A 23774-nucleotide genomic window follows, 5' to 3' on the forward strand; every position below is an offset into this window, starting at 1 on the left:
ACTGCGCCAATGGAGAGGTTGTTGAAGAAGGATGCAAAATTATACTGGGACAAAGATTGCCAAAGAAATTTAGAAATTTTGAAGGATAAAATGGTGATTGCACCCATTCTGGTATTCCCAGATTGGAAAAAATAGTTTCATGTTCATGTGGACGTGTCTTGTATTGTGATATGTGTGTTGCTAACCCAACCAAGCGAATGAGACATTGATCAAATTATAGCATTTGCGAGTAGAAAATTATCAAAGGTGGAGAAGAACTACTTGACAGTAGAGCACGAAGGGCTAGCGATGGTGTACGCACTATAGAAATTTCAGCACTCTCTGTTAGGCACACACTTCAAAATGTATACAAGCCATTCTTCTCTAAAATACCTAATCAATAAGCCTATGTTGGGGGGGAAGATCTGCAAATGGTTGTTGCTATTCTAGGAGTATGATTTTGATGTGATCATGAAGCCCAGACACCTGAATGCTAATCCTAATCACCTATCCAGGATTGAAACTAGTGATGAGCCTACAAGTTTGGAGGAAGGGTTTCCTGATGCGTAACTCTTTCCTATTCATGTCGCAGATGATCAATTTGTTGATATAATTCAATTTTTGTCCACTAGAACAACCTTGGAAGGATATTCGACACAACAGAAGAAGGAATTGGTTGTCCGTGTGACTGACTTCTCTGTGATCGTTGGACACTTATACAAAATGGGATCCAATGATATATTGTGCAGATTTGTCCCAAAGTACGAACGACCAAGAATTCTTGTAGAAGCACATGCAGGAGTAGCTAGACGACATTATACAAGCAGGGCAATTGTGTAGATGCTATATGATAAAATGCACTGTGTATGGAGAATGGAGATACCCTCAAAGGTCTTCTCGGGACCCTTGGCAGACTGTCAGATTATCTGCAGCCATCACAAAGTTACATGCATGTCCATAAACATTAACTAACTATCAAAGAAAAACAGATGGATTACCTCAAGCCTCCATGTAGATTTGCTGGAGAGCACAATGTAGCTAGGTGGAAGTCCCCTGAGTTGGCTCCAGATCAAGTCCTGCACATAGAAGAGACAAGCATAATCACATCATGCAACCTTGATAACTAATACATGAATACATGAAAGACATCTAGTTACATATAACTAAGCTACTCATGCTAAAAGGTATTGGACAAACAAGTAAATGAATGACAGTACCAACACTAAAGAGTAGACAGTACAACTGCAGTTCTATATTAATGTTGAAAGAGTGATTACAACCATTTGTTGCATCAGCCTTCCCTTACCCCTCCAACTTCTCTCTCTCTCTCTCTCCCTTCTTACCAACTTCTTATGCTTAGATTTGAGACTATGTTGAACAATCAAGTAAGCTATCCTTTCGAATGATCTGACCTCTATCACCATAGCCCTAGCTTTGCTTATGTAGCAATTGAGTTAGGGTTTCCAAGTTCCTCCATGAGTTCATTAGGGTAAAAGTAATCAAGTTTCCATGCTTTTTAGCTCTTTCCCATTTGCCTCCTTCATTAGGATTAGAAATCCCCCAAATAGGTCGAACTTGAGATGTTTCCTTGCTTTTCTTGAGTATATTTAGGAGCAAATATCTAGATATTTATGAGTCAATTCACTCCTTTGACCTTTAGAACTTCATTAGCATCCATTAACATTGTTCCTGAACTAACAACTAGAGTTAGTAGGGTCACTAACGCACCCTTAGGCTTGTAGAGAAGCTTTATAAAGTAGGTTGTTAGTGTATAGCCAGCGTTAGTGTGGAAACAAGGCATGTGATCTTGGTCTTTGCTTCAGCTATCATGTCTTTCCCCTCTGAGCTGATGAGGGGGTCATTTTGCTATATAACAGATGCCCCCTAAAGTGTGAGATCAGAGGCTGCGATGATTGCCAAAATACTTTACTTAACTGTAATTTTCCTTCTTCGACAAAAAGAGAGAGAGGATCGAAGCTTCGGGTGGTACAAAAAACCTGATACAACACATATATATAACTACTAAAATCATGTCCTGAGTTGAGCATTCCCATGCTCAGTATCTATGTCAGAGTGATTTTCTCATAAAAGAGATATAATGATGTTGGCCGTTGATAAGCACAACGCAGATCTGGTGTCATAATAGGATCATTCTGATGAGTTGTGTCTAAAAAACAATATATGCAACTTGGGAGAGGAAGCAAGGCTGATTGATGCAAGCCTCTACCCAAGGTCTTGATTTCTGCTTCACCGAACATCATAGATCAATACATGTGAATATATGTGTTGATGTCGAACATGCACGAAATAAACTAATTACCAGTCAATAATGGAGACAATTAACAGATGCGAGGAAGGCCACCAATAATGGTGATGGTCTCCAAGATGCACAGTACAATCTAACAAGTGTGAAATATTTTTTTGTCGTTGAACACCCATAGAATTGCTTAACTAGGAGCCAATAATGAGAACCCCTGATCAAACACAAGGTGACCTGCCACTAATGTCTACAAGTACCAAGGCACTGAATGTGTTTCCGGGTTGTCTTCCTAGATAGAGTGTTGAAGTTGATAGGAAGATACCTGTCGAAAGGTAGGCAATAATGTGTCCTACATCAATCGACATGAAACGGGACAAGAATGATTTGTTTTTTGAGGAATCTTTGAGCATTGGGTCTAAACAACAGAGGGCATGATGAAAGGATATGCTTGATGGGTTGATGGAGGAAACAAAAGGTTAACCCTTGAACAATAGAAGGCATGACAACAGTTTTAACCATTCAGCATTAGACTCATGAACACCAAAGAGTGTTAGGATACAGAGATGCAAGACATCGGGGTATTTAGGCTAAACTCATAGGATGGTAGGATTCATATTGAGAGGTCATCACAAGGAATATTTATCTAAGAGAGTGCCATGTTCAAGGGAACAACTGCTACCAAACCACGGTTTCTAATACTGAATGCAGTTGTATTGTCTACTTTTCCCATCTGATTAGTTTAGTGAGTCCAGATGGGTAAAATCTTCGATCTTTTAATATTTTAAGAGTCTGAAAAGGACCACGAAAAGAGTGACTCTATGCCCTATCTGATTAGTTTAATGAGTCCAGACAAGCAAACTCATTGATCTTTTCATGTTTTGAGAGTCTGAAAAGGATCATAAAAAGAGCGACTCTATATCTTGTTTGTTTAATTTAATTATTCCAGATGAGACAACTCGGTGGTCTTTTCATATTTAGAGAGTCTGAAAAGATCGTAAAGACGATTCCATGGTGGTCCCTTTGTCATAGTTGTTAACCGGGTGTGACAAAAGGTTAATAGTATACCCGGATCGGTTACTTTTTCGTGAGTTAATCTATTGAATCTGGATAAATAGAAACCTATGTCCAATAGATGTTGACCTCATTTTCTTACGAGTACGAGGAGATGGACTAAACTCATTTTTCATCGTGAATTTTTAATGAGTCACACAACGACAAACTCAATACCTTCATCAAATTTTAACGAGTCAAATGAAGAAAACTCAAGGTATCTTTTTCAATTTATTGAGCAAGGAAAAAAGGTAAAAGAACTACTTATTCCTTCTTCATAGATTTAACGAGCCCGAAGAAGGGGAAAAGCTCGGGGATTTTTCGATTTAAGAGTGAGAAATGGTCCCAAAAAAGAAAGTTCTCTGGTTGCTGTCGTAGATTTTTAACGACCCCAGTTGACAAAAACTTAGGATTTTTCAGTTTAACAAGCAAGAAAAGTACCTAAAAGAATGCTCAGGTTATCTTTATAAATATTTAACGAGCCTAAAGAAAAAACTCGGAATTTTTTTAGTTTTATGAGTGAGAAAAAAGCGCCTAAAAAGAATGCTCTAATGATATTTTTTAGTTTAATGAGCTAGAAAAAGAGCACAAAAGAGTTTCTCAGACCTTCATCGTATGTGTTTAACGAGCCCAACGATGACAAACTCGGGGATTTTTCAGTTTAAGAGCGAGAAAATATCCCATAAAAGAAAGAGCTCATATCTTCTTTGTAGTAATTTAACGAGCCCAAAGAAGGAGACTCGAGGTTTTTTGGATTAACGAGCAAGAAAAATACCATAAAAAGAATGCTCGCTCTTCTTCGTGGTAGTTTAACGAGCCTGAAGAAGGAGACTCGAGGTTTTTTCGGATTAATGAGTAAGAAAAGTACCATAAAAAGAATGCTCGATCCTTCTTGATCTCATGCTTGACAATAGAAGCATCTATGCCATGCATTTCCTCATAAGACCAAAGGAAAACATCGCGAAAATCCTTAAAAGGGCAGGTGAAGCTCACAATTTCCTCAGGATTGTGATTGGTTCCAATCTATTTGTTTTCCACGATGCCTGTCTTGACTAAAATATCGATGAGCAATGTCTTTGAAAGATGGCCCATGTTTCCCTCCGAGTCCAAAGTTTGGATAGTAGTATAAGGTGAGGAAACGATTTTAGATGCGTCAGATGACAAGATTTGAAGAGGCATCATGTTTGAATCAGATATCGAAACATGATGGTGCGAGTCTTCCCAAGGTCACTCTTCTAAAATCATGATTTCTCTAATAGCTTCATCCAAGGTAGGACTTGATTGAGTGGATCGAAAGAAGGAGCAGTTATGGGAGGGGCAGTGCGACCGTTAGCCGTAACCAAAGTGACTGGAGATTCAGATGTAGATTGAATGGCTTGGTAGGCCAATTCAACTAGTGACAGTGGCATTTGTTCTCCGTAAGTCTCAATTTCTGAAGGGGCTAGGAGGATCCAAGGATCGGTCAGTTCGTGAGGAATAGATGAAACCATAGAGACCATCTATGGAACCGCGGGTAGCAGAAGAGGGAAACAACCCATCAGGGAAGAGCCCTTCAGTAGACCGGTACCAATATTGACGTAAGAGTCTGGTACACCACCCACTAAGGGTACAGAGCTGCTAGGTAATGGGGAGTAATCTAGGGTGCAAAAGGACAGCTGGTCTACTGTGACTATCTTTCCATCTAAGTGAAGTAGGATGATACAGAAGACCGAAGACACAATGGCATAAGTCCAAGTCTGGCCCAAAAGTAGATTATAGTCGAGTTTATGATCCATGACTTCGATATCCACTGTTAATTTTTTCCCACTCAAGGTAATGGGGTAGCTAGCTAGGTAACCTTATGGGATGAAAGTGTGGCTGTCAAAAGCTTTAAGGGAATTCAACGGTGGGGATAGGGTTGGAGAACCCAGAGCAAGCCAACATGAAGCTGACATGACATAGGTAGAAGCACCTTCGTCGATGACAATTCTTTGTATACCTTTACCTTTCGAAAAAATTTGCACTTGAAATGCAAGCTGGTGGGAAAAGCGAGGTTTACACATTTCCATGTTGAAAGTTGCAAGCATGGAATCTTGTGGGTCGATACCACCAATAGCCGAAGCAAAGCTTTCCTTTGTGCTAGGTATGTTTGTAATACTTCGAGCACTGACATAGCCTACGGGGCTTGCACCAAGTCTTCTATAATGTTGTAGTTTTGGGTGGCACGTACAGATGTATTGTGCATTGTGCGTCAAAGTGCCTCTTTGGGGGGGCGAATTACAAGGTCGGCAACTGACCATTCGATATGCAAATTGTTGGGTGGCGGTGGGTTTTGACTTGAGGAAGGTTCCTCTGCATGAGTGATAGGAGCTCCATAAGATTTGGCTCTTGTTTGTAGATCTACCATTTCAAAGGTGTAAATAGTAGAAGATCCTTCACCAGCTGAAGGATGTTGTGAACCACCGTTGCCCCCTTACGGGGCTTGGGGTTGGTTTTCAATAAGTTTTTGTTGCTACTAAGCGGGGAAAGGATTATTAAGGATAGTGGGGGTCCTACCAGTATCCTTTTTAGCAGGGATTCTTACCTCCAGGCTTTTGCGTAGACTGCACAGAGTTTATCGCAGTGGTAGGAAGAGCAGTCGATTTGGTAGAGGGGTCCACTGACATCTGGGAAATGTGATCGCTGAGTTGTTTTACAACAACCCCAAAGGTTGAACTGATAATCCCATTAGCGTGCGCTCTCGGGTGCTGAGTAGCGGAAACATTGGAGTTACGAGGGGCATTGGGGATTACATCGTAAAGAGTGCCAGACTGTGAATATATCAGATCTAAGTGCTGGGCATGACATATGGATTGGTCTTCTATGACTACACCACCTAAAGTGACATCTTTAGCGATTTGTAGGAGTAGGGACTTGCAGAACCAGTCCACTAAGAGATAGTCTGGGAGGGAAGCTTTGACTAACCTCTGCCTACGTCTCCATTCATGTATATGATCAAAGATGTGGGTGGTAGTATCCTAATGTAATGAAGTGAGGAGCTCTATCCCAGCCTCATAGCAGATGGGTAGCTGGAAGTGCTTTAAGAATTCCATTGCTAGAGCGTCGAAGGTATTTACTGACGTGTGTGGTAACTCAATGTACCACTTAGCTACATTGCCAGTGAGGGTGCAGGGGAAAAGACGTAACTGAACACTATCATCCACCATGGAGTTGGAAACACACCAAAGATGATAGGTGGTGATATGAGTGCCTAGATCCTCCCCTTGTTTCCCTTCGAACTTGGGGATGTTTGTTGGTATTTTATGCGAGATCGGCGGCCAAAGTAAGTTATGATAGATGGGGTCATTTGTAAGTTTGTACAAGTCAAGGATATCCAATGTTTCCAAGAAAGGCAAAGTGTGTGGTGCCACCGACACAGACCAAGGCAATGACATATGACTTGAGGAACCTTGCAGTCCTCCCATCGTTTGAGTCCCAATATTATACATAGGTTGCATGGTATAGTAGTTGCCTTGGAGTATGGCGTTGTAGTGTGGATTTCCATGGGGAATCTGATGTTTTGGTATAGAATTTCCCCAGGATAAGCAGTGCCCCCTTGAAAATTTGAATTTGTCAGTAGGGTGCCCCCATGGATTGGTTGGGACCTCCTTGAGGATTCCCACCTGCCACAGAACTAACCATATGTCCTTGATTGACATAAGGAACGCTCATGTCAATCAATGACTAACCATGCATGTCTGAGAATGGAGGGGGAACTATTACGTTCCTGACTGGTATGTGCATATTGGGAATGCCCCCAGATACTTGAATATGGGGGTTTGAACTATACAATGGCTGCCAACCATATTGTTGGTGGACAGGAACCACGCTAATAGTGATATATTGAGCGTTATAAGGAGTGTTGTATGTAGCACTTGTCGAAGGTATACAGTTTGACACTAAAGGGGTGGAACCTAGCATCAATTGGGTTCCACTCATGGAGGGTGTCATGTGAGTGGTTGTACCTAGGACAAATGGGATAGCGGGGTTCACCATCAATGGTGTTATGGTGACTGTCGACTAGGGAAGTGGTGGAGGACCAAAAGTGTCCACAAATTTCCACGACCCGTTAGTCGTCAAAGGGATGGATGGAAATGTTCCAACTAAAGAGATAGGGAGTACAGGTGCCACGGGAACCAAGAGTGGGTCCAACGGATTCGTGAGCGAAGGGTTAAAGGGAGGAAGAAATCCTTAAGTAAAGAAATCCTCCAGTAAACTTGAATCGTCGGTTGTCCAAATAGCTTCCGTGTGAGATCTAGGAGATTGATTCCCTGAAGATGGGGAATCCGGTTCCCTGGAGCTCGGTGGATCTTCCACAATGAGTGGAGGAAGTCCTAACAATCGTCTAGATTGACGACGAGGGCTAGATGTAGCCACGGTGACCGTTAATTTTTATCAATAAATTTTATCGTGATATTTGTTAAAGTCTCAATAATAGCACACGGGTACCTAAAAAAATATAAAAAATACACTAAGTTGATCAATCAAAAAACAGAGGGAAATCACCCTGTCTGATAAGCACCAATCACTGGAGATGAAACCCAATATCACAATAAATAACAGAGAGGGTTGGCCAAATGTACAGTTACGGTTACTCTAGAGCTTCGCCCAAACCTCAGATTGAGGGGGCAAGTACTCTCGTGAAGACGAGAACCCTCCCAAAAACTAAAGACAGAGTAGGTCCATCTGTGTTAGGTACCAGAGCAGCCCGCCCTAGTCACCTTGTGTAAGTACCTAAAAGCTTGGCCACTAAGGATACCTCAGATCACACATAGTACCGAGGGGGACATAGTTGCAGACAAGACACTGTGTGGGCAGGATACCTAAGTCCCTGACTCAGCTCTGAAATCCCCGAAGGGATCCCCAATACACAAAATACCCAAACGAGATGTAAGCAAAGGTGGGCTACCTTCACTTACAGTCTGATGTTGTCTCGTATTTAGCTCCACTTTGACTGGAGTGGTCTTGGTAGTATGAGTGCAGAAGGAAGTTTCTCTCTTTTAATGACACTAGTTTTGGTTTTTGATCTTGGGTAGTTTACTCACACTACCTATCCCAAGATCCTAGCCTGAACTAATGTTTATTTGCTCAATAAAGAGTTACTGATTGATTTTAGGTAAATTTTATGTGTACTTTTTTAGTGTCTTCGGTAGGGGAGTTGACATATGAAATGTGATGGGACTCTGACTCAAAAAGCATGCACAAGATAATGCTTTTAAAAAAAATATGCAATTCGATGAAAACAAGTTGTATTCTATAGGTGAGAGTCTTTCACATATTCATGTTTGTTCCATGCATCCTAGTCATTATAATGCATGCATAACCAACAAAAATCTTTCCAATGCTTTCCTAACAACTATTTGAAACCAAAATAAAGTAGCTTTTAACCAGCTAAACAGAAGAATGAATAAAAAATGTGGATCTTTCTTTCATAAAAAATGTTTTAAGAAAGAAAAAAAAACTTATTTCCTAAAAAAAATTTCTTTTAGGACACCGATCTTGCTAACAAAATGCAGTTGCAAACCCTCTTTCAGTCCATGAGTAGGCTTCTTATCCCCTTGAGTTTGCAGACACATCTGTATATCAAGATTTTAAGGGACTAACACTCTGTAGCAGTGGACACAAAGAGTTACTGGGTCCACTAACGCTCTATTTGTGTAGACATAGAGCTTTATAAAGCACTGTTTAGTCTGCTAACCTGCATTAGTGTGGGAAAACAGCTCAAAACAAGGCCTTTTGGATCAGATTCAAGGTTGAATATGTGAAGGAAGAATGTAGCAAGGTTTTGGTGGGTTAGAAAGGGAATGCAGAAGTACAGGGAGGTCTTAGAAGGAGGAGGAAACTGAGAACTATCCAAGTAAACCGGGAACTAGATGTATAGTCCCCAGTGGAGTCGCAAATTCTACTATAGGATAAAATGCACAATGTATGGAGAATGGAGATACCCTAAAGGTCTTCCCAGAACACTTGGCAGACTGTAAGATTATCTGCAGCCATCACAAAGTTACATGCATGTTCATAAACATTAGCTAACTACCAAAGAAAAATAGATAGATTACCTGAAGCCTCCATGTAGATTTGTTGGAGAGCACAATGCAGCTAGGTGGAAGTCCCTTGAGCCGGCTCCAGATCAAGTCCTGCACATAGAAGAGACAAGCATAATCACAGCGTACAACCTTGACAAATAATACATGAATACATTAAAGACATCTAGTTACATATAACTAAGCTACTCATGCTAAAAGGTATTGGACAAACAAGTAAATGAATGATAGTACCAACACCATGGAGTAGACAGTACAACTACAGTTCTATATTAATGTTGGAAGAGTGATTACAACCATTTTTTGCATCAGACTTCCCTTACTTTCCAGCTTCTCTCTCTCTCTCTCCCTTCTTACCAACTTCTTATGCTTAGATTTGAGACTATGCTCAACAATCAAGTAAGCTATCCTTTCAAATGATCTAACCTCTATCACCATAGCCCTAGCTTTGCTTATGTAGCAATTGAGTTAGGGTTTCCAAGTTCCTCCATGAGTTCCTTAGGGTAAAAGCAATGAAGTTGTAATTCTTTTCAACTCTTTCCCATTTGCCTCCTTCATTAGGATTAGAAATCCCCCAAATAGGTCAAACTTGAGATGTTTCCTTGCTTTTCTTGAGTAGATTTAGGAGAAATTATCTAGATATTTATGAGTCAATTCACTCCTTTGACCTTTAGAACTTCATTATGATCCACTAACATTGTTCCCAAACTAACAACTAGAGTTAGTAGGGTCATTAATGCACCCTTAGGCTTACAGAGAAGCTTTATAAAGTAGGTTGTCAGTGTATAGCCAGCATTAGTGTGGAAGCAAGGCATGTGATCTTGGTCTTTGCTTCAGCTATCATGTCTTTCCCCTCTGAGTTGATGAGGGGGTCATTTTGTTGTATAACAACAGAAGATCCTACGCGCAGGTCTTTTGTGGCCAATAGTACATAAGGACTCGAAGTTGTATTATAGGCCGTATGATGCTTGTTAGAGGATGGGGAGACCATCACGAAGAGACAAGTCACCATTAAATCCGCAAATCACCTTGCAGGTGTTTGATAAATGGGCGATTGACTTTGTGGGTCCAATTCAACCACCAGGGAAAAAGACCGAGGCCCAATAAATTATTACAGCAAATGAATACTTGACATGGTGGGCGGAGGCATAGCCAGTCAAGGACTGTAGTGCATCTATCGCTACGAATTTTATCTTCAAGTTTATTTTGTCACAGCTTTGTTGCCCTAAAATTTTAATGAGTGATAGGGGCACACTTATTAAACGAAACAGTTGCTGCAATGCTTGAGGAATTCCAGGTATATCATCAGAAGAGTACGACCTATCACCCTCAAGCTAATGGTATGGTAGAACCCTTAAACAAAATCTTAGAGAGTTCTTTGAAAAAGTATTGCAATGCGAAATAGAATGACTGGGATGTGCACATACCAACAATCCTTTAGGTGTATAGGACCACTCATAAAAATTTGATAGGCCAAACCCATTTATACCTAGTATATGGGAAGGGGGCTATAATGCCGTGGAATACATTGTGTCAAGTTTGCGGATTGCATCATTGACATATATTTTGGATCATGATACTATGGAGGAGCATCACGTGTAGCTGTTAGAATTGGAAGAATATTGTTTCCTAGCAGGGTTTCATCAATAGGTGAAAAAGGATGGTGAAAAAGGCATGGCATGATCGCCATATAAAACATCACACTTTCCAATTTAATGATATGGTATTGTTATATGATAGTAAATTTACAAAATCCCCTCGGAAGTTTTAAATGCATTGGTTGGGACCCTATGTTGTAAAAAAAATACAGATGGTGGTGCAGTTCAGCTCGCAAAGCTAAATGGGGAATTGTTTCAAAGAAAATTCAATGGCAATCGATTGAAGCTATACAGGGGTGATCTCAGCCATGCATGATGACTATATGATGGTGGGATAGTCTTAGTACTCGAGGCAGCTGCAAGGAAGTACGAGACTATAAATTACACTGTCCAAAGGTGGGGAAGGCAGAGTAAGAGGTTTGTGCGATGGGTGAAAGAAAGGCACAGAGGGAAGCTGGGTAAAAGAAGCTATGCCACAAGGCTTGGTACCATGCAGACTTGCTGACAAATGACCATTGCAAGCACTATAGATGATTGGATGGAAAAATTTCCATTGAAAGGAGCGGGGAAGATGCATTTATGTAGCATATATTTGGAAATTTTCTGCCAAAGATGAATTAATGATAGAAAATTGGAGGGAACAATTGGATTCAAATTCAAAATCATCTATAAATATGACCTTCTACCCTGCATTTGAACACTTTTCTTCTTGAGAGTTTGTATTAATATTTTTCACCTTACGGTGTGCCAAGTGCAAAACTATATGTTTGAGCCCGATTGGGAAGAGATATTTTAAAGACCAGGGTTGGATGATGTACCTGACTTTCTCCAAGAATGTTTTGTGGCCAGCATGACTGCAACCCCCGCTGAGATGGAAGCAGTGCCATCTGTCCCTGCCAAATTTCTTACTATGGTGCTTAGGTCTCCCAAACCTAAGCCTTCGGTAGCACAACCTTTTGTGTCCAAGACAACATATAAGAAGCAAAAGAAACCTTAATAGGTCCCGGGAGGTGGTCACCATGGAAAAACGCCATGGACATTCGCGAGAAGGGGGAGATGGATCAATCACAACAGCCGACAGAGCCGAGGGATTTAAGTGAAGAAGAACTATGCAGAGGCATCGAGAAGATTCATGCTAAGGAGGGTGAGTTGATGAATCTAATACCAAAGTATATCCCACCATGCAAAGCCATAGCCAAAGTACCTAAAGATCCAAAAAATGAAAAATTCATGGTGACTACACCACTATTGCCAGAGAAGGTGGTGTTTGAGGGCACGTTGTTGGCCTACATACCAACCCTAAAAATGGAGGATTGAGACTTATGGGATCATGAGAATTTCCCTCAGTTCGGGCCAACCAAATACATGTCCAAGGCATATTATGAATAATCAGAGGTTATGTGGTTGGAGCCGATGAAGCAGGTTGCTGGTGTTGGGGCCGTGAGGTGCTTGCAGATCCTCTGGGTGCCACATTTCAGTCGCACAAACATAAACACCATTTGTGTATGAAAACTGCTTACATTGATGCATGATGGGTGTCTTTGGATGGAAGATCCCATCCCAATCGCAGACATGCTGATCCACTAGATCACCTTTCTTCCATATCAAGACTTGGATCTGATAGTGGCATTTGGGGGAATATCGCAAGAGAAGAAAATCATGGACCAGATGAAGAGAGAGTTTGGCCTCATAAAGAAGTCATGTAGATATTCTATCCGCTCTATCATGGATCCCACGGTGCATTTTTCTGCGCAAATATTGGCATGCAAGATCATGCATAAGTGTCACGCAGATGAAGTTCTGACACCAGTCATTTCTTTGGCTACGCAGTGTGCCAAAGGAGTCTAGTATAACTGGGCTCAATACTTATGTAAGAAATTCTTGGAAAACTATAGGGAGGTCTAGGACGAGGGAAAGGTGTTTCATTACACCTTGTTGTTGTTTCTGATTGAATTGGTGGCGTGGCAGATGCCCAAGCACAGTAAATTTCCTTAGTAGGAGTCGGACCTCCCAGAGGCAGCAAAGTTTGCTTCGCTCTCAGATACCAAGGACCCTATGCAAGTCACGGAGGCCAAGATATTTTGGGTCCTGTTTGAAATAGAGAAGTGGATGGTGATTAGCTAGAGGCCAAGGCTATCATCCACATTGTACACCTAGTACGAGCCCCTCACTCTATCTAAGGTAGATTTCCACAACCTTCATGTTCGTGCTAGGAGGGATCCTCAGAAGACATGGCATAAGCTACCTTACTTGGTGGATGAGTAAGATATAATAGAGAGCGTGGCGAAGTGGTCACCTGAATAGCTAACCCCATCAAATGCAAGCATAAGTACAAGAAAGGTTATGGAGGATACCACCACATAGACTAAAACAATAGAAAAATAGAAGGAAGCACAGAAGGTTGGTGCTCGGGAGAAAGCTATGCAGCAGAAAGAGGTTGCTGCCAGAGAAAAGGAAGCTACAGACAAAGAATGAGAAGCCCACACAATGACAACATCGCAGGCTACCATTGATTTTGAAGAGTTTAATACACAACAAACACTGAAACAAGAAGAAACAGTGGTAGAAGATGGAAGGGGCGTGGAGTAGGGAACCCCCTTCATGGTAAAGAAGTGAACGAAGTAGACATCCACAAGGCCATGGACGAAATAGAAATTTGACTGAGAAATCAGGGTGACCCCTTTAGTCCTTACTGAAGGGGACTTGGATGAGATCAGCGAAATGGTCCGAGACACCACGACTTACCTTTGGAGCTATTTTGAGGAACAATACCAGTAGGCATTGGGAAAGGTTCAACAAGACCTATGCGAGTTGCAGGTCCAAACAGGTAGAGTACAGGCGAGTATGGGACAGGTGAGTGGGGTGCAAGAGAGACTGCATCAAGTGAGCGCATCCATTTTGGATACAAGCAAGACTTTAGATCTCCATGTGATTTAGTTACCATATGGAGCCTTGCGGGCTAAGACAGAAGAGGCCAGCATCCAGTTATTGCAGATCAAGAATTTGGTCCTCAACCTCACGATACTCTCTATTGAGACCCTACATGAGCTTCACTAGGGGGTATCTGATGAGTTGAGAATTAGGGAGCAATGTGTGTTGCTTGTTATTAGTGAAGTGAAAACAAACAACTAGCATTTCTTTGAAGAGAAGGCGCAGGCATTAGAAGAGAAAGAGGAAATCACCGCGTGAAGCCAGAAAATAGAAGCATCCATTACAGAGGCTTAAAATGCGCTGCCAGAACTTAACATTTCAGCTGAAGCAACTTCTGCAGAGAAGATCCAAAAGCTGGTTGTGGCAGTAAAAGAATCTAGGGACGAAATTGACCGAGTCTGGTTTGAACTGCAGTTACAAATTTCAGAGCTACAATTGAAGTTGCAGCCTACGACTCCTCCATAAGTTCAAGAGTAGCACAGAGCTGCTACCAAAGATGCCATGGCCACTTTAGAAGACACAGTCAAGGGTTGAACCGAGATATTTGAGCAGGCCATGGAGTTATATACTTCACTAGAGGAGGATACAACTCTGCGGAAGATTGGCATGGACATAAGGGAAAAACATAGGCAGTTCAATGAGATCCAATCAACTGTGTGAAAACTGGTGCCAAAGAAATATGATACAAAATGAGATTGTTGAGTTGTGCTGCAAGGAATAAATGCTTGTTGCATGAACAAAGCCATGGATGGATGAGGCTAGCCAGTTGACCCTATCAGTACAGAGTAAAATTAAGGGAACGAATAGACTTAGAGGACCATGGGCCTCATGGTGGAAGGCTCAACTACCAAAAAATTGGTTGAAGAAGTGCAGCAAATATCGAAGCACCAGCCGAGTGACTCGAGGATGAGTCACAAAATTGTGTTGGGGGCTTGTTAGGATAGGGTTCCCTAGGGTCAAGTTTTGGTACTTACTTTTTATATAATTGTAAAGTCTTTGTGATTTGTGGAAGCAAAGCTTGAAGGTAATAAGAGTCAAAGGGGATTTAGTCCCTTAGTTTGTTAGGAGATTAGAAGTTTTAAGACCCTCCCATGGTCCGCAGACCATGGTATTGTAAAAGAAAAGGATATATATAGAAGGGTCATAGCAAGTCTAGGAAGTAACAACTAATTGATATAAGATCATTGTATGGGTAAGTAAGCTAAGGCAGGAAAGTTTGTTTCTTGTACTTAGGCAAAGGGGAAGGGTCCTACAACTGAGTGCGCAGAGACCTTGGTAAGTCCACAGGATGAGTGCGCAGGCCCCTGCAGCTGAGTGTTCAAGGAAGAAGAATCTGTACCTGAAATAATACATCTAATAAAAATAGTTTTGATCAATAAATTGTGCATCTATGTATCTGTATTTACTTTTGTAGTTCTTGTATTTCCGCTTTCTATCTGAAGTTATATGAATGAATGCTTATCTAATGCGTGAAAGTAGTAGATCAATATTATTTATTGATGTTATGAATGTTTAAAGACCTTCGCAAAGGTATAGATGCTCTTTATGTGAATTATTGTATGTTGGGTAGCAGAGGCCCCACGTAACGGTTTTGGGGCTTAAAGCCTATAAGTTAGGGTAATAATATTATAAATCTCCGAAATGCACAAAGTGTGAAATGTAATAGGTTGAGTTAAAGGGTTGTCTGCCTAGAAATAATATAGAATAATAAGAAGTAAGTCGGCCTGCCCATGGTTCGCGGACCATGGGAATGTATAAATAGAGCGAGGCTCTAAGGGTAGGAGGCAATTGTTGTTTTTGGTTGATCTTGGTGTTATGGGTTTGTGAAGGCAGTATTATCTGTGTCTGTAGGTCCAAGTCAAGGGTGTTGGTAGATATATAGAGACTCTGTGGCTGTGTGCACGAGGCCTGGTAGAGTCCGCAGCTGTGTGCACAGACCCCTTTAGTTGAGTGTGCAAGGTAGATCTGGTTGTATTGGCGAAAGATTTTAATAAAGATAAGGGGTTTCTGAAGTATCGCAGATCTATTGTGTTCTGATTTATGCATCTGTTATATGAGTTTATATCTTTTTATAATTACATGCACTAGGTTTTATTGTTAAATGCTTGCTTAAAGACTATAATTAGAAGATCAAATCTATAATAATTTCATTAATAAGAAAGTACACCCACATGAATCTTCGTCTGCACTCTATGGACTATTGCCAAAAGGGCCAGTAGCTGCAGGATTTGTTTGGCTAATAACTCTTTCGAACCTGGGTCAGGGCCCAATAAGCCAACAAATGGTTCCGTTTCCAAGACCGGGATCAGCCTAAGGGATTTCTAATGGTGGAATTTTGAAGCCTTACAAAGAAAGAGATTGAAGATTGTTTGGATCAGAAGTGGTATGAGGTCGTAATAGGCTCTAGCATACTCACGCATAGGCGAGGAGTTAAAAATAACAAGTGCAATCAAGCTGTCGGTATTCAAAGGAGCAGGAAGCGAAGATCCAGAATGGTTTTGGTTCGTAGTAAGGGCAGTGTGGGAAGCACACAGAGTTACGGATGATAACATCAAAAAGGCTACTCTAGTTAGCGTGCTGTAGGACCACGTGTTGACATGGTATATAAAGCACTCAAGCGATCATCCAAATGTGGGAATAGCAGAGATCCGGGAGGCATTGAAAAAAGAGTTTAGCTGGCCGAAATCAGAAACACATTCAACCATTGGGTTCAAGGAGATCGCGATGATGCCTGGTGAAACCCTGTGGGATCTATATCAAAGATTGAAAAGTACAATCTGTGAGGCGAACATGATGCTAACGGATGCGCAGCACTGTCCGTGATTTGTAGCATCATTAACACCAAATCTGAGGACGGCGCTGTCATAACAAAACATCTTAACCCAGGCTGAAGCATTAGAGACAGTGATGAGACTGCATGAAACTCCAATACAAGATCCGGGGTTGGGATTTCAGCAAATCCATGCGCAAATACAAAACCTATGTTTAGAAATGTAGAACTTAAAACAAGAAAAGGCACCCCGCCCAGAAGCGCGGGAAGAAGTGTGGTGCGTGAAATGAAAAGGCTAGGGTCCATGATAAGGATCATTGTTTGATATTTGCGAATTATTTGGTAGGGAGGACCAATGCCATTCCGACCAGAATCACGGGTAGGGCCAAGCGCAGCACCCTCACTCTGGTGCATAATCTGTCAGGTGGGATTAAAGCACACCACAGACAACTATCACCTACTGCAAAAGTTTACCCAGACCCCCCAGCAGCTATTTTGCAATTTTTGTAGATCGGTGGGCCACGACGAACAGGACTTCCGGAGTAATGAATTATTGATGGATCGAACACCTGCCTACAGGATGTAGACTAAGGTGCGAGGTCAGGATCCAACTGCAGAAATGGTGTGCGGTGGGTTACAGGGGCGAGGACGAGGATGGGGAATGGGGCCACGAAGGGGCCGCGGGCAGCTAATCTGCTATAACTGTGGCGGACCAAGGCACTATGCACGGGACTATACCAACCCGACCAGAATATCGTGCCCTTACTGCGAGCAGTTCGATCATGAAATGATAGATTACCCCACATTGATAGCACAAATATGTGAGAAGAGGGCAACGCAACCTACAGCGATGCAGAACATCCAAATGATGAGGGCTAAACCTGCACGAGGAAGAGCCCAACGTGAACATGGTGCTCAGAAGTGACGTAGCCATAGGGGAGGATAAGAGGAAAGTTACCAAGGGCGATGCCAGGGTTCGCAAGGAGATAGATTTGGAAGCTAGGAAGAGCTTCGCGGAAGTCTCTACCCAAGGTAGTAAGGATCAACCCAAGTCAGAAAGGGATCCCTCGATGCTAACTACCTTTTTAGAGACATGCATGAAATTGCTTCATGATAGCAGGGCAGTTAAAGGATTACAAGAGCTAATAACTAGATGCGTGGGTCAAGTGAACCCCGTGTGGTCCGAAAATTAGGAAAACATGCTTCGTGTACTGGACGGGAGATGTGGTTAACAGTGCAAATCAACACCTATGAGATGGATCAGGTTATCCTGGACTTAGGCTCAGATGCAAACATGCTACCTAAACAGACTTGGGAGTGCATGGGCAAGCTTACACTGCAATGGTCTCCTATTCAATTGTGGATGGCCAACCAATAGAAGATCTTGCCCATGGGGAGACTGCACAGAATCACAGTAGATATAGAAGGCGCGAGCACACAAATGGACTTTGAGGTAATAGAAATCATGGATGACAATAGCCCTTACCCTGCGTTGTTAGGGATATACTGGGCCATAGATATGAATGGGGTCATTAATTTAAAGAAGCGGAAAATGATATTTGAGAAGAAGTCACTCCGTGTAGTTATTCTGCTAGACCTGGCTAAAGGAGCGCGCTACACAAAACTCGTCCAAGGAAGTGATGATGAACTGGATTGCATCTATAATATCACTACACAAAATCAAGATTGGGTCAATCCGACTACAGAAGGAGGAATATCGTGGGAGCGTGCAAAGTCCTGCACTACAGATTCAAATGAGGAAGACGAGCGATGGCATAATCGGTTAAACGAGGTAACAACGTTAAACTACAACATGATGACTAGGTCGTTGTATTGCGTAAAAGCTCAGGATCGAGAACTATCAATGTATGATGGGCTGACAGTGATAGATGAATTCTTGACCGAGTTTGAATGCGTAGTACTAGAGCACCATCGGTTCGATGCATTAAAATGGGCATTGTGCGTGACGCCAGCGCGTTGGTGGGGGATGCATGAAGGAACCTTCGAAGACTGGTGTGGTTGCAGGCGGATGATGCAAATAAGGGTTGGGAAGCGAAAAATATGAATAATTGAGAAATACGATGGACGTGATGACCTGTGCATGCACCTCACTAGATGGAACCAGGCCTATGGAGAAGAGCCCCAGCCGGAGTGGGTACACTTATTATCATACCTTGGATGTCATCCCATGGAACTGGTATACTAAAATAGAACTCTGACATGGTACGGGCGAATGGGATATCTTGCGCGAAGGATTCTTATTGACATTCTTATTTGAGGACCAATGGATGGATACTGTTGATGATGCACTGCAAGTTGTGAAGGCTGCCATTTTCAAGGTACCACTAGAACCAGAAGAAGTAGTGTAGCCAAATTGGTTGCATCAGTTGAGCCAGCCCTGGAATGTTACAATGTGCAGATAGAGGATGATGAGGATGACCCCAGAAACATCAATATTCAGAAAATAGAGGGGAGCCATGAGGTTCGAGGACCCTGACATCACCGCACTGCTGAAAACAAAACAGGTGAACATTGGTATGGAGGAGGAGCCGAAGTATGTGACGCTTGGGGACTATTGGGATGATTCCATGGTGGAAAAGGTCGTCGAGTTACTTCGATAATATCAAGACTTATTCTCGACTAAAATCACAAAGTTAAAAGGAATCCTCAGCGACCTAAGGATGATGAAGATAACTCTAAAACCGGCTACAAATCCAATCAAGCAGTGGCCTTATTGGTTGAATCCAAAATACAAAGCAAAGGTCCATGAAGAGTTGGACAAAATTCTTGTAGCAGGAATAACTGAACCAGTGGAGGAATCTGGCTGGGTAAGTCCTACGGTTGTATAGGAGAAAAAATAGAAAGGTGAAATTCACATCTGCGTGGATCTCAGGAAGCTCAACGATGCATGTGTTAACAATCCCTTTCCAACACCATTTATAAATGAGGTACTGGAAAATGTGGGGGGACAGGAAGCCTACTCCTTCACGGACAGTTTCTCGGGGTATCACCAGATTAAGATCGTGCCAGAGGATAGGAGTAAAACAACTTTCACCACTGAATGGGGTTGTTTTTAGTACACTGTGATGCCCTTTGGACTGAAGAACACACTGGCGATATTCTCACACGTTGTGGTAGCTGCATTCAAGGAATTTATAAATAATTTCTTGGAAGTATATCTTGATGATTGGACCATATTCGGGTTAGTCAAGAAACATGTCACGAGCTTACGGTTAATGTTGGATACTTGCCGACGGCACCAGATTGCGGTAAATCTAAAGAAGTGTACTTTCCTCATCCCCTTCAGGAATTTGCTCGGCCATGTGGTCTGTAGGTAAGGCCTGATGGTAGACCTAGTGAAGATCATTGTCATACTCAATTTGCAAGCACCGCGAAGTGTCAAATAATTGCGCACCACGCTGGCACACACTGGGTACTATCAAAAGTTCATCAAGAGGTACACACAAATCATGGCACGAATGGAACAGTTGTTGAAAAAGGATGCCACTTATTGTTGCTGTGAGGAATGTAACAAAATTTTGGAAACTCTCAAGGAAAAGATGGCATCAATGCCCATTTTGGTCTTTTGAGAATGGGACATTGAATTTCACGTACATGTTGATGCATCATGTATCGTGCTGGGCGTGGTACTCACATAGGAAGGAGCAGAAGGAATTGATCAACCAATCACATTTGCAAGCCAACGATTGTCCAAAGTTGAAAAGAACTACTCCACCACTGAGCGTGAGGGGTTGGCAATGGTGTATGCGCTCCAGAAATACTGCCACTATTTGCTCGAGGGACACTTTAAGATGTATATTGATCATTCAACATTAAAATAGTTAGCCAATAAGCCTGTGTTGAGGGGGCACATTTGTCGATGGTTGTTATTGTTTCAGGAATATGATTTTGAAGTCATCGTAAAGCTGGGACGTCTAAATGCCGGCCCAGATCACCTGTCCCGAATTAAGAATAGTGAAGAGCCCACAAATTTAGAAGAGGGACTACCTGACGCATAGCTCTATGTCGTGCATGTCATGGATTGCCACTTTGAGGATATAATCCATTTCTTAACCACAAGAATCATGTCGTTAGGGTATTATGTGCAGTAGAAGAAAGAACTGGTAATACGTGCAACAGACTTTACTATTATTACAGGGCACCTCTACAAGATGGGTAACGATGAAATATTACGCAAATATGTACCTGAATTTTAGCGAGGATAGATCCTTGCCGAAGCACATGGGGGGGTTGCAGGAGAACATTATGTAGGATGCGCCATAGTACAGAAGATTCTCTATGCTGGACTATGGTGGCCAACTCTACATCAAGATTCAAAAGTGTATTGTTGGGCCTGCGACATATGTCAACGGACTGGGAAACCATCGCGGAGGGATGAAATGCCACTCAGCCACAGATGATGCTGCAACCGTTTGAAAAATGGTAATCGACTTTGTGGAGCCTATTGCACCTTAAGGGAAGACGGGCACATGCTATATCATCACCGTGACAAAATACTTGACCCGGTGGGCAGAAGCATAGCCAGTTAAGGACTACACGACTGCTACAACTGCGAAATTTTTATTCAAGAATGTGTTGACACGGTTTGGATGTCCCAAAATTATAATGAGCGACCGTGGAACGCACTTCCTGAATGAGACTATCAGTGTGCTCACGGAGGAATTCCAGATATATCATCAATAGAGTATGCCATACCATCCACAAGCGAATGGGACCGTCGAAGCATTCAACAAGATTTTGGAGACTACATTGACCAAGGTAGGTTGTGCGTAGCGAAACGATTGGGACTTGCACATCCCTGTTGTGCTATGGACATACCGAACCATGTGCAAGAAGTTGATGGGCCAGACACTTTCCAGTTCGTCTACGTAATGGAAGCCATAATGCCAATGGAATACATCGTAACTAGTTTGCAAATCACGGAAATGATAGGCATGGCAGACTACGGGGCTTTGGAAGAATGGCTCGCACAACTGGAGGAACCTGAGGAGGAATGGTCTTTGGCCGGATCTCCATATCAAGGTGCACACTTTCAAGGAGAATGATCTAGTATTACTATATGATAGCAAGTTCGAGAAATTCCCTGGCAAGCTGCGAATGCATTGGTTGGGACCCTATGTAGTCAAAGAAGTTACAGATGGAGGCACAATCCAGCTTGCCAAGCTCATTGGAGACCCCTTCCCGGGAAGAGTAAATGGTAGTCACCTAAAGCTCTACATCGGTGGGCCAACCGCCTGACTAACCACCCGAAGGACAGTCTCACCGCTCCAACCAGTTGAAAGAGAGTGTGGGACGATAAAGCAGTCTAGGGAGAAGTTGTGCGACAATAGGGGTGCACGTAGTTTTGGTCTATCACAAGGGTTGTGGTTGCGCGGAAGGGGTTGCGCTGCTGCATTGAAAATCAGAGAGGTGACCGTTGCTGTCACTATTCATGATAAGATGTCTGACTCATGGCAAAAAGGAGTGGGCGGCGGGCAATTAAGAGACAAGGTACAAATCAAATCCGGACCAATCTGCCACAGGCTTAACGTTACAACACTAGAACTAGAGGGAACAACTAAATTTGAATTTCAAAATGCTTATAAATTATAGGGGAGCATCCCTCGAATGAGCTGCATTTTTGAGAAAAGTAAGTTATTGTTCTTGCCAGCCGATATGGAACTGTTCATTATTTACACTCAAGGAGTAATCCCGAGGGCTGTGATATGGCCAATGGAGCTGCAGTGTTTTGTACCGACAGTAGGGGACGTGCTGGAAATTCCTAAACACGAAGCAGAACTGGTCTGGATGACGTTTCTTAACCCATGGGTTGGCCAGCGAACCATAAACGATAAGGGAAAGACTGTACATATGGAGACAAATGATGAAATTTCCATGAACAGTTCATCTCTAATGTACCTTGAAGATTGGAATCTCGCAGACAGAAGCAATGGTCTTGCAAAATTGCAACACAAACTACAACAAATAGTACGTATAGTAGACCAGATGTTGGAAATTTGCTATTATGGCTCAAGAAGTTCCTGTATGCGGCACCCCAGCTAGAGCTAAAATCCTATGAGGGGGTATTCTGTGTTAACCGAGTAGAGCAAAATGAGCATTATCTGTTGCATGAATTGGTAGAGGTAATGGAGCAAGAGCTGGATGAAGCGTTGCACGAGACAAAGAGGGAGCAGCAGAACAAAGTGCGTCACTCAAAGGGAGGTGAACCGTAGAGCCTAGGCAGCGCGTATCGCCACACCGACAAGTGACTCGGGACGAGTCACGATGATTGTGTTGGGGGCCTGTTGGGTAGCAAAAGCCCCGTGTAATGGTTTTGGGGCTTAAAGCCTATAAGTTAGGGTAATAATATTGTAAATCTCCGAAATGTGCAGAGCGCAAAATGTAATAAGTCAAGACAAAGGGTTGTCTCCCCATAAATAATATAGAATAATGGGAAGTAAGTCAGCCTACCCATGGTCCGTAAACCATGGGAATGTATAAATAGAGCGAGGCTCTAAGGATAGAAGGCAGTTGTTGTTTTTTATTGATCTTGATTTTATGGGTTTGTGATGATAGTATTATCTGCATTTGTAAGTCCAAGTCAAGGGTGTTGGTAGATAGATAGAGGCTCTATGGCTATGTGCACAGAGGCCTGGTAGAGTCCACTGCTGTGTGCGTGGACCCCTGCATCTGAGTGCGTGGGGCAGATCTGGTTGTATTGGCGAAAGATTTTAATAAAGATAAGGGTTTTCTAAAGTATCGTAGATCTATTGTGTTTTGATTTATGCATCTATTATATGAGTTTATATCTTTATATAATTGCACGCCCTAGGTTTTATTGTTAAATGTTTGCTTAAATTTTTTAATCAAAAGATCAAATCTATAATAATTTCATTAATAAGAAAGTACACCCGTGCGGATCTTTGTGAAAGCCCGATAATAATCGAGAGTGGCGCGAGGCCACAGAACAGTTCGCGACCCCTCTAGACCACATCAAGACATCCCAAGGGTGCAGAAACCTAGTTCCAGCACCCTCCCTTGCTACCTCAGGTGAGACCTCAGTCCACACTCCACAGACTGTTGCTGAAAGGGCCAGTAGCTGCAAGATTTGTTTGGCTAATAAC

This window comes from Pinus tabuliformis, chromosome 4_2 (assembly GCF_031772625.1).
Source record: "Pinus tabuliformis cultivar Carrire ecotype Pingquan chromosome 4_2, CPIR1, whole genome shotgun sequence".
Classification (NCBI taxonomy): domain Eukaryota; kingdom Viridiplantae; phylum Streptophyta; class Pinopsida; order Pinales; family Pinaceae; genus Pinus; species Pinus tabuliformis.